Source organism: Triticum urartu, chromosome 4 (genome assembly GCF_003073215.2).
Source record: "Triticum urartu cultivar G1812 chromosome 4, Tu2.1, whole genome shotgun sequence".
Lineage (NCBI taxonomy): Eukaryota > Viridiplantae > Streptophyta > Magnoliopsida > Poales > Poaceae > Triticum > Triticum urartu.
The window spans coordinates 215,647,672-215,657,911 of NC_053025.1; positions in this window are offsets into that span (position 1 = coordinate 215,647,672).

Genomic DNA, 10,240 nt, shown 5'->3' on the forward strand with positions numbered 1-10,240 from the left:
CGCCTTAACGAAGGGACATTTCCCGGCCAAGCATGTACGTGCCCCGAATTCGGGAGAGTGCGGAGCCACCAGGGGCTATATAGTAGCCCCACCGTCAAACTCCTATTGCTAAGTGAAAGTGTTAAAGCATTATAGTCTGGTTGCCTCGTTTGCTGCGCTATCACCTCTTGAATAGGGCCAAGACGTTGGGTTAAGTGTGAACACGCGTCTTCTGCGAACATCTCCGCATTATATGCGTGGGGGCTGAAGCCGACGATTGCAATCTTTCAGGTTATACACATGTATACATAAACGGCCGCACAGAAGGCATCATATTACTTTCAGGCGAAAGTATAAACACAACCTTAATAAATTTCATAAAAACATTGTGTTTACAATGGGAATACATGTCACTCAAACATAATATTCTTCGAGCACTGCGCCTCTATAAAACGAGCACTCTCGAGAACCTCTTCGAAATAGTGCTCGGCAGCCACTCGGCCTATGGCCGAACCCTGCGCCGCAACAGTGGTAGCATCCATCTCCGCCCAGTATGCTTTAACACGGGCAAGGGCCATCCACGAGCCTTCTATGCACGCCGACCTCTTCATCGCATTGATGCACGGCACCGCACCAAGGAACTGCTGCACTAAGCTGAAATAGCTGTTCGGCTTCGGCTTTTCTGGCCACAGCTGATCCACGACAGACCTCATGGCGAGTCCGGACAACCTATTGAGTTCGGCCCATTTGGCTAGCTGATCAGTCAATGGAAGCGGACGCTCTGGAACGTTAAATTGCGACCAGAACAGCTTGTCCACTTCACAATCTGTTTGATCTTGAAAGTATTTGGCCGCATCGACAGCGCTCGCCGCCAAGTCCATATATGCGTCTACCGAACTCCACATCCGATCCATAGGGGCATACCGTGGATCTCCAAACTTCCTCCGCAACATGAAGGGCTTCCCAGCCGCAATATCCCCGGCTTCACGCAGCTCCTCCTTCTTCGCTCTCATAGCAGAGCGGGTGTCTTTGGTCATCATCGTGGCCTTTTCAAGGCCCGTCACCTTCACTCGGTTTTCTTCTTCAAGGAACTGGCAACGGTCGGCAGTGTCTTTTAACTTTACAGCCATCTTGGCCATTTTCTCTTTGCTCTCGCAATGCGCGGCCTTCTCGGCCCTCAACTCTTCGGCCGCCTTCAAAGCAGCCGCACTACTACTCCTCGCTTGTTCTTTGGCTCGGGCAAGTTCCGCCCGAAGGGTCTCCATGGTGGCAGCTCCATCTGCAGTCACAACATATTAAACATGCTGGCATCATGCTGCTCTTACTATGTGACATTCACCAGAAAGCATTACTTACCCTGTGCCTCGTCAAGCCGCTTGTTAACAAGCTCGATGTCGGCATCTGCCACATCCAGTTGCTGCTTTAGTTCGGCAAACTCATTAGTCCGGCTAGCCACTAGAGCTTCCACCACCTGCACATAAAGGCGGTTTGGTTACTACCTGGGACTACGATCCTCTGTTCGCTGCCGTTCTCGGCGACAACCAGAGTCTCGGGGTCTACTATCTACACAGGGCACACCTAAAAATGTGCCGTATTATCAAAAAGTATCACGTACCTCAAAGCCTATCAGTAGACTCATAAAGGCTTCATGCAATCCGCTTTCGGCAGATGAAATTCTTTCCATCACCGTACCCATTAACGTGTGGTGTTCTTCTGAGATGGCCGCTCGCTCCAACAGCTCCCTCAATACGTCCGACCGCATACCAGACGGTGTCGGACTCTTTTGTTTGCTCTCTTCAAGAGCTGGACGCTGAGGACTTCGGGTGACTATAGGATTATCTTCTGGCCTCACCGGATCCAGAGAGGCCCTCCGTGACGACACTTCAAGGTCGCCCGCTTCTTGAGCGGGGGAGTCCGAGGGAGGCGTTTCGCTCTCCATCATCTCCGGAAGAAGATCCCCCGAAGACGAGCTCTGCTGAGAAGGGCTAAGATCCGAACTGCAAGATAAATGCTTCGGTTATTTTTCTCAGAAGTAAAGTAGTATATCTTCACTATTAAAGTACTTTTTGATTACTTACAACTCGTTAGAGGGCAGATCCCCGCGCGGACTTTGTGCGGCAAGAGCACCCTCCGAGGCGGGACCCTCTGGTGGAGACTTCTTCTCCCGTTTGGAAACCTTGGTTTCCGGATCTTCAGGGGTAGTCCTCTTCCTCCCCCGGGGTGAGAGAATGTCAGATTCCTCCCCTTGGTTATCCTCCCTCACGGAGGCGCCCGTTCCCTCGGTCGGAATGGGTAGCGATGGAGGCCCGCTTTCGCCCCCTTTATTCCCCCCTTTATCTTCCTGTGAGGGCTCTGGGCAAGGTGCTAGCTCGAGCATCTTTTCCAGCACTGGATTCTCCAAGCCTTCCGGAAGGGGGGCCGAACACTGGATCATCTTCGCCTTTGTTATACAGTCCTGGTCAAAGAGCGATTTCTCATAATGACATCATGATAAATGAAAGACGGTGTGTTCGGCTAGAGGATAACTTACTTGGTCGGCGGTGCGGTTGCTGCTCAGGCCCACGTCCTTAGTAGTGTCCGGACACTCTATCTGGGGTCCGAAGAATGATTTATACATCTCCTCATGCGTCAGGCCGAGGAAATTCTGAACAGCGCGCGGTCCTTCTGGGTTGAACTCCCACATGCGGAGGGGCCGGCATTTGCATGGCTGGATTCGTCGAACCAGCATGACTTGCATTACCATAATCAAACTAAAATCTCCTTCGAAGATATCTCGAATGCAGCTCTGCAATACAGGCACGTCCTTGGCTGGACCCCAGCCCAGCCCTCTGCTAATCCATGACATCAGTTGTGGTGGAGGGCCTAAGCGGAAAGCAGGGGCAACCGCCCACTTGGCACTTCTGGGAGCTGTGATGTAAAACCACTCCCGTTGCCATAATCCGGACACCTCTGGAATGGAACCCTTTGGCCATGGAGCTACAGCGATCTTGCTTATTAATGCGCCTCCGCACGCTACATGCTGCCCCTCGACCATCTTCGGCTTCACATCAAAGGTCTTGAGCCACAGGCCGAAGTGAGGGGTAATGCGGAGGAAGGCCTCACATACGACACTAAATGCCGAGATATGGAGAAAGGAGTCTGGAACTAGATCGTGGAAATCTAGCCCGTAATAAAACATCAACCCCCTAACGAAGGGATCCAGAGTGAGGCCTAGACCTCGGAGGAAGTGGGAGATGAACATGACGTCTTCATTGGGTTCAGGAGTAGGGATGACCTGCCCTCGGCCAGGCAGCCGATGTGAAACCTCGGCGATCAGGTATCTGGCCTCCCTCAACTTCTTGATATCTTCTTCCGTAACGGAGGAGGGCATCCATCGGCCTTGAAGGCTAGATCCGGACATGGTTGAAAGTCCGGAGCACCTGACCTGGGCTTTGGGTGTTAGAACTCGAGGCGGGGGAAGGATTCGATTGAGCACGGGAGGGAAAAAAGTAAAAGCCTTGTCCCTTTATAAAGAGGGTGAATATCAAGCGTCCTCTCCGTAGCCGTTTGGGACTTGCCTATAATCTAGGAGTCCTAGACACGGTTGGGTTACCCACGACCATATTGATGAGAATCCCGTAATTAGGGGAACACGATCTCTGCTTTGACAAGATGTGTCAGAAAACTGTCTCGCGTTATGTGCGGGGCTAGTTAAAGGAACGGTTCGAATAATTACCGGGCCATGGCACAATGTAGTGTTGCCAAAACGTGTCAGCAGATTAGATTTGCGAAAATATTATTCTCTCTGCGGTGGTATGTGGAACTTATTTTGCAGGGTCGGACACTATCCTTGTATTCAAATTCTTCCGTGGTGTATTCGGAGGAGGAACCCGCCTTGCAATGCTGAAGACAATACTGTGCGCCGGACCCATCGTCATTGAAAGCCTAGTTCAGGGGCTATTGAGGGAGTCCTGGATTAGGGGGTCTCCGGACAGCCGGACTATATCTTTCGGCTGGACTGTTAGACTATGAAGATACAAGATTGAAGACTTCGTCTCGTGTCCGGTTGGGACTCTACTTGGCGTGGAAGGCAAGCTAGGCAATACGGATATGTATATCTCCTCCTTTGTAACCGACCTTGTGTAACCCTAGCCCTTTCTGGTGTCTATATAAACCGGAGGGTTTTAGTCCATAGGACAATAGACAATCATACCATAGGCTAGCTTCTAGGGTTTAGCCTCTCTGATCTCGTGGTAGATCTACTCTTGTACTACCCATATCATCAATATTAATCAAGCAGGACATAGGGTTTTACCTCCATCAAGAGGGCCCGGACCTGGGTAAAACTTCGTGTCCCCTGCCTCCTGTTACCATCTGCCTAGACGCACAGTTCGGGACCCCCTACCCGAAATCCACCGGTTTTGACACCGACAGGTTCAATCGGCATGCCATCACGCGCGATTTCTACCATCTCAAACTTTTCATCCGAGTGCAACTTTTTATTCGGGCCTCGTCTCTTTACCGAAGTTGTGCTCGATCCGGAGGGCTAGAAAAAAGAAGAAAGACGAGAGTTCATTAATATATGTGTACATACCAAAAACAATTAATGCATCAATTAGCTAGCTATAGTCAACACATGCTTAATTAATATATATATACCTGGCCGGACTCCGTTCGGTCACCGGAGCCGTCATCATGGTGTCCTTCTTGCACCGGCATTGGGTCACCGGAGCCATCATGATCATGTCCTTCCTCCTCCATTGTTCGATCACCGTAGTCTACTTCTTCACCATCTCCTTCCAGACCATCGGTGTCCTTGAGAAACGAGAAGACGGCATCAGTTCCGTGTGCGATTATGTCCCCCAAAATCGCTTATGTTGCTTCGTCTTGGGGGTGCTCCATAGTTTCTGCAAATTTTTACAACAAGGAATCATATTAATTAGTGGCCTCGACGCTGCTTCTCTAGGGTTTGGGGTGGCCTCGATCGGCAACGCTTCAAGGGTTTGGGGTGGCCTCGGCAATGCTTCAAGGGTTTGGGGTGGCCTCGACGACAACACTCTTTTAACTTGGTAAATTTGGGTGGCCTCGAGAGAGTTTGTCGGGTAGGGGCGCGGCGGGAGGGGGTAGGAGACTGTCATCGTTTTTTTACGGTTTGGGTGTCCTCGAGAGTTTTGGTTGAGCGAGAGGGCCGGGGGGGGTGCTCCTGTGGTATAAGTTATCACGGTCAAGAGGGGGTATATCAACAACGACAACATACGACGACCCCTCGACCCTCGAACCCTCGGCGACCCTCGACCCCTCGGTGACCCTCGACCCTCTACCCTAGCTAGTTCCTGACCCTCGCCCCTCGAACCCTCGGCGACCCCTCCCCCCCTCCCCCCCTCATGTCGAAGTTATCGGGGACGGGGTATATCGACAACAACATACCCGATAAAAAATAAGAAGACGAAGAAGAAATAAAAAGAGGAGAAGAAGAAAGGAATAGAGGAGAAGATCGAAGAAAAAAAAAGAAAAGAAGAGGAGAAGAAGAAAGGAATAGAGGAATATTCCTCTATTCCTTTCTTCTTCTCCTCTTCTTTTTCTTCTTTTTTCCTCTTCTTATTTATTTCTCCTCTTCTTCCTCTCCTCTTCTTCTCCTTTCTTCCTCTTCTTATTTTCCTTTTTCCTCTCATTCTTTTTCTTCTTCTTTCCTTTCCTAGCTAGATATATAAAACTTTTCTAAAAATGTAACTTCTGCATATATAAAACTTTTCACTCTACATTTTCGTACATATGAAAAAAAATAAAGTTTCTATACAAAAGTGCACAATTTTTATGAAGAAATTACAACATCTAAATTAACTAGACATCTAAATAAATATAACTACACATCCGAAATTTTCCTAATATTAAAACTAAACTAAACATAAACTAAAATAATCTTAAAAACATGTAAAAACATTTAAGAATAGCATCTAAGAACATCTAAAAAAAACATCTAAAAACATCTACAAATATAATAGCACCGCGCGCGCAGGGGCGGATCCACGGGCACGGTGGAGGGGACGGCACCGGCGCCGACGGGGTCGGGTAGGGGCGCGGGAGCAGGTTGGTGCTCACAGGGGGCGGCGCGTCGGGGCCGACAGGGGCGCGAGGGTCGACGCCGTTGTTGGGGCAGAGGGCGTCAGCGGCGGCAGCGACGACGTTGAGCAGCCTGGCGGCGTCGGTGGCGGCGACGACGTTGAGCAGCCTGACAGCGTCGGTGGTGGCGGCGACGGCAAGGTGGAGCAGGGGCGTCGGGCGGCGACGGCGACGAGGAGGAGCAGGGGCGTCGGGGGAGAAGAAGTGATGGATTTCATCGAAACTGCTAAGTGTTTTCTTATATACCCAGGGCATTGGTACCGGTTCATGGCACAAACCGGTACCAATGCCCCCTTTAGTCCCAGTTGGTGCCACCAACCGGGACCAAATGTCTTTTTTCAGCAGCCCAAAGGGCGGGAAGCGGAGGCCTTTGGTCCCGGTTGGTGGCACCAACTGGTACCAAATGGTGGCATTCGTACCGGATGGTGGCACCAACCGAGACCAAAGGCCTCGTGCTCCCCGTGGCCAAAACTTTAGTCCCACCTCGCTTGTTGAGAGGGGCGCGGAGTGGTTTATAAGCCCCATTGTCGCACCCCTCTCGAGCTCCTCTCGATTGCAGGCTTACGGGCCTAATTGTCACTGCTATGCCTGATGGGCCTACTGGGCCTTCTACGGGCCTGAATCCTGGCCCTTGGTAGGGTTTCTAGTCGTATTCAGGTCGTGGTGGCCCAGTAGTTGGCACTTTTTTATTTTTTTTGTTGCTTTATTTATTTTATTTTGTTTCTACTTACAACAAAAAACTTACTATTGCTATTTTTATTTATTTTTATTAAAGTTTATTTATTTTACTTTTATAAAGTTTATTTTGTTTCTACTTCTTTATTTTATTTTATTTTGTTTCTACTTATTTATTATATTAAATTTTATTTTGTTTCTACTTATTTATTTTATTCAAAATTTATTTTATTTTATTTTGTTTCTACTTATTTATTTTATTAAATTCTAATTTATTTAATTTTGTTTCTACTTTTTATTAAAGTTTATTTTGTTTCTTTCTTCTTTTCATGTTTTGAACAAAAAATACTTTGATAATTTCAGTGGCATGAATTTTATATAATTTTAGTTTAAAAAATACTAGAGGTTTATAAAAGATTTTTAGTTCATTCCTTTTGCTATTAGAGTTTTATAAAAGTTTTTTAGTTAATTTTTTTTGCATGGTATCATCATTTCATCCACATAGCATGTGCAAGAAATTAGAGAGGGTTACGGCAAAAACTGGATGCACTTCGTGTATAAAACGGACAATCTCTTTCGAAGTATGAGGGTTTCATACGAAAACTCGTCTGTTACAAAGGGATTTTTTTAACTTATTTGAACTCCAGAGTTTTTCTGTGTTCAAAATGCACCATTCAAAGCCACATCATCAAAATTCAACCCTTTCTGACTTCATTTGTTATTTTTCATGCATTTACTGATTATTTTGAGCTATAAGGCCCTGAAATTGAAAAGCATTTCAAATGAACTCTGAAAAGGTTGAAAGTTGGCATGGTATCATCATTTCATCCACATAGCATGTGCAAGAAAGCAGAGAGAGTTACGGCAAAAACTGGATGCACTTCGTGTACAAAACGGACAATCTCTTTCGAAGTATGAGGGTTTCATATGGAAAATCGTCTGTTACAAAGGGATTTCATTTTTTTAAACTTATTTGAACTCCCGAGTTTTTCGTGTTCAAAATGCACCATTCAAAGCCGCATCATCAATTTAGTACATATAGCTCTCATGAATAGATAAGTGACCAAATTAATAGAAGTTCATCATCACATTAAAAACAAAGTACATACATAGTTCTCATTGAACAACATATAGCTCTCCAGAGCATCTAGTTAAACCATACATTGAAACTATGTGAAACATTTCAATGCAACAACAAATGCGATCATAATCACAACCAAGGTAAAAATTGATCCAACGGCATAATGATACCAAGCCTCGGTATGAATGGCATATTTTCTAATCTTTCTCATCTTCAACCGCATTGCATCCATCTTGATCTTGGGATCATCAACGACATCCGCAACATGCAACTCCAATATCATCTTCTCCTCCTCAATTTTTTTATTTTTTCCTTCAAGTAATTGTTTTCTTCTTCAACTAAATTTAACCTCTCGACAATAGGGTCGGTTGGAATTTCCGATTCAACTACCTCCTACATAAATAAAATATATGTCACATTGGTCGGCATAATTGTCAAAAACAATAAATAAAGCAAATAGTTATAAAAAGATAATATATGCCACATCCGAATCATAGCCAGGACAAGGGCCAACGGGGGCGGATACCAAAACCATCGCACTATATAATAACAAGCAATAATAAAAGTTAGAAAATTAGACAAGTATCTATCTAAAGTAAGAATTATTTTCTTTCATAAAGAAGATAAGAACAAGAGGCTCACCACGGTGGTGCCGGCGACGAGATCAGCGCGGGAGATCGACGGCGGTGAAGACGGGGACGGGACGTGACGGACCGCTAAACCTATGCAAATCTCGGGGGAAATGGAGCTTGGAGGTCGAGCTTAGAGAGGAGAAAGCTTAACTAGCATGGCTCGGGCATTTCATCGAACACCTAATGTGCATAGGAGGTGAGCTAGAGCACCCAAATGCCCTCTCCTCGCCGGCCAGAAAAAACAGAGCACTGTGGAGTGCTCTGCTGTGGCGACGGGGTATATATAGCCAACTCATTTGTCCCGGTTCGTGGCTAGAACCGGGACTAAAGCTCCCCCTTTTGTCCCGGTTCTTGCCACGAACCGGGACCAATGTATGTGCAGGAGCGAGGCTCATTGGTCCCGGTTTGTGCCTAGAACCGGGACAAATGGGTCCATACGAACCGGGACCAATGCCCACGAGGCCACGGCCGGCCCCCTGGGCTAAAGAACCGGGACGAATGCCCCCATGGGTCCCGGTTTGTGACTGAACCGGGACTAATGGGCTTGCCCTGCCCGAACCAAGCCCTGTTTTCTACTAGTGTGTAGCGGTTATTGACGTACAAAGTACTAAAAATGATCATTGGCTGGTATACTTATTAGGCGTCCATAATTTGGGAGGCCTGTCGGTTGAGGCAAGATGGCTTGAGGAGGAAACAGTGGAGTTAATTATTAGCAATGCATGGAGTAAAGCTACATCGGCTGGTATGGGAAGAAAATTTTCACAGAAAATGGAATTGGTTCACCAAGAGTTGCATGCATGGGATCTAGGAGAGTTGAAAGCGCTATGTCGGCATATAAATCACCTAAAGGAGAAATTGGAAAATCTGAGGAGAGGGCCTCTGTCTGATGAGAGTGTAGCTGAGCAGAAGGAAATCTTGTTGAAGATCGAGCTGCTACTCGAACATGAGGAATTGCAGTACCTCTAGTGGGGTAGGGCTACTTGGCTTCGGCACGGTGATGGTAGTACAATTTTTTCCAGGATTTTGCTAGTGCGAGAAGGGAAAAGGAATACTTCAAGTATCTTATTGATGATCCTGGAACAAAGTGGGGGGGGGGTCTGGATGGTATGAGTAACCTTATCGAATTATATTTTTCTGGGCTCTTTACCCCAGAAGTTACAGATCCAAGAAATGAGTTACTAGACAAGGTTAATAGAAGAGTGACAAATGAAATGAACGGTAGACTTCGAACTGCTTTCATGAGGGAAGAAGTTAAAAAAGTGTTGTTCTGAATTGGAGATCTGAAGGCACCGGGGCAGATGGTCTGCATGCAGTTTTTTATAAACGCTTTTGGTTAATGTTGGGTGATGAATTAACTGAAGTTCTTGAAGCGGTGAACACTAGAAGTATCCAGGAAGGATGGAACGATACCATGATCGTGATCATTCCAAAGGCAGAAAAATCCTGAAAGTACCTTATTTTTTATTTTTATTTCTTTAAGGTCAATTAATCTTTGCAATGTGGTCTACAAGGTGATCTCGAAAATGTTGGCAGATTGGTTAAAAGTGTTACTTCTAGAAATTATTGGGCATCACCAAAGGGCTTTTGTGCTTGGTCGGTTGATTACGGATAATATATTGTTAGCCTATGATTGTGTTAGGGCTGACATCACCAAAGGTATGCAATCTCATCGACTTGGTAACTGGTTTATAGGATGAAGGTCTGATCAGAACTATTTGGGGGTCGATTGATACGAATAGAATTTTGGAGGTTCCCATGGCACCATCAAGAATTG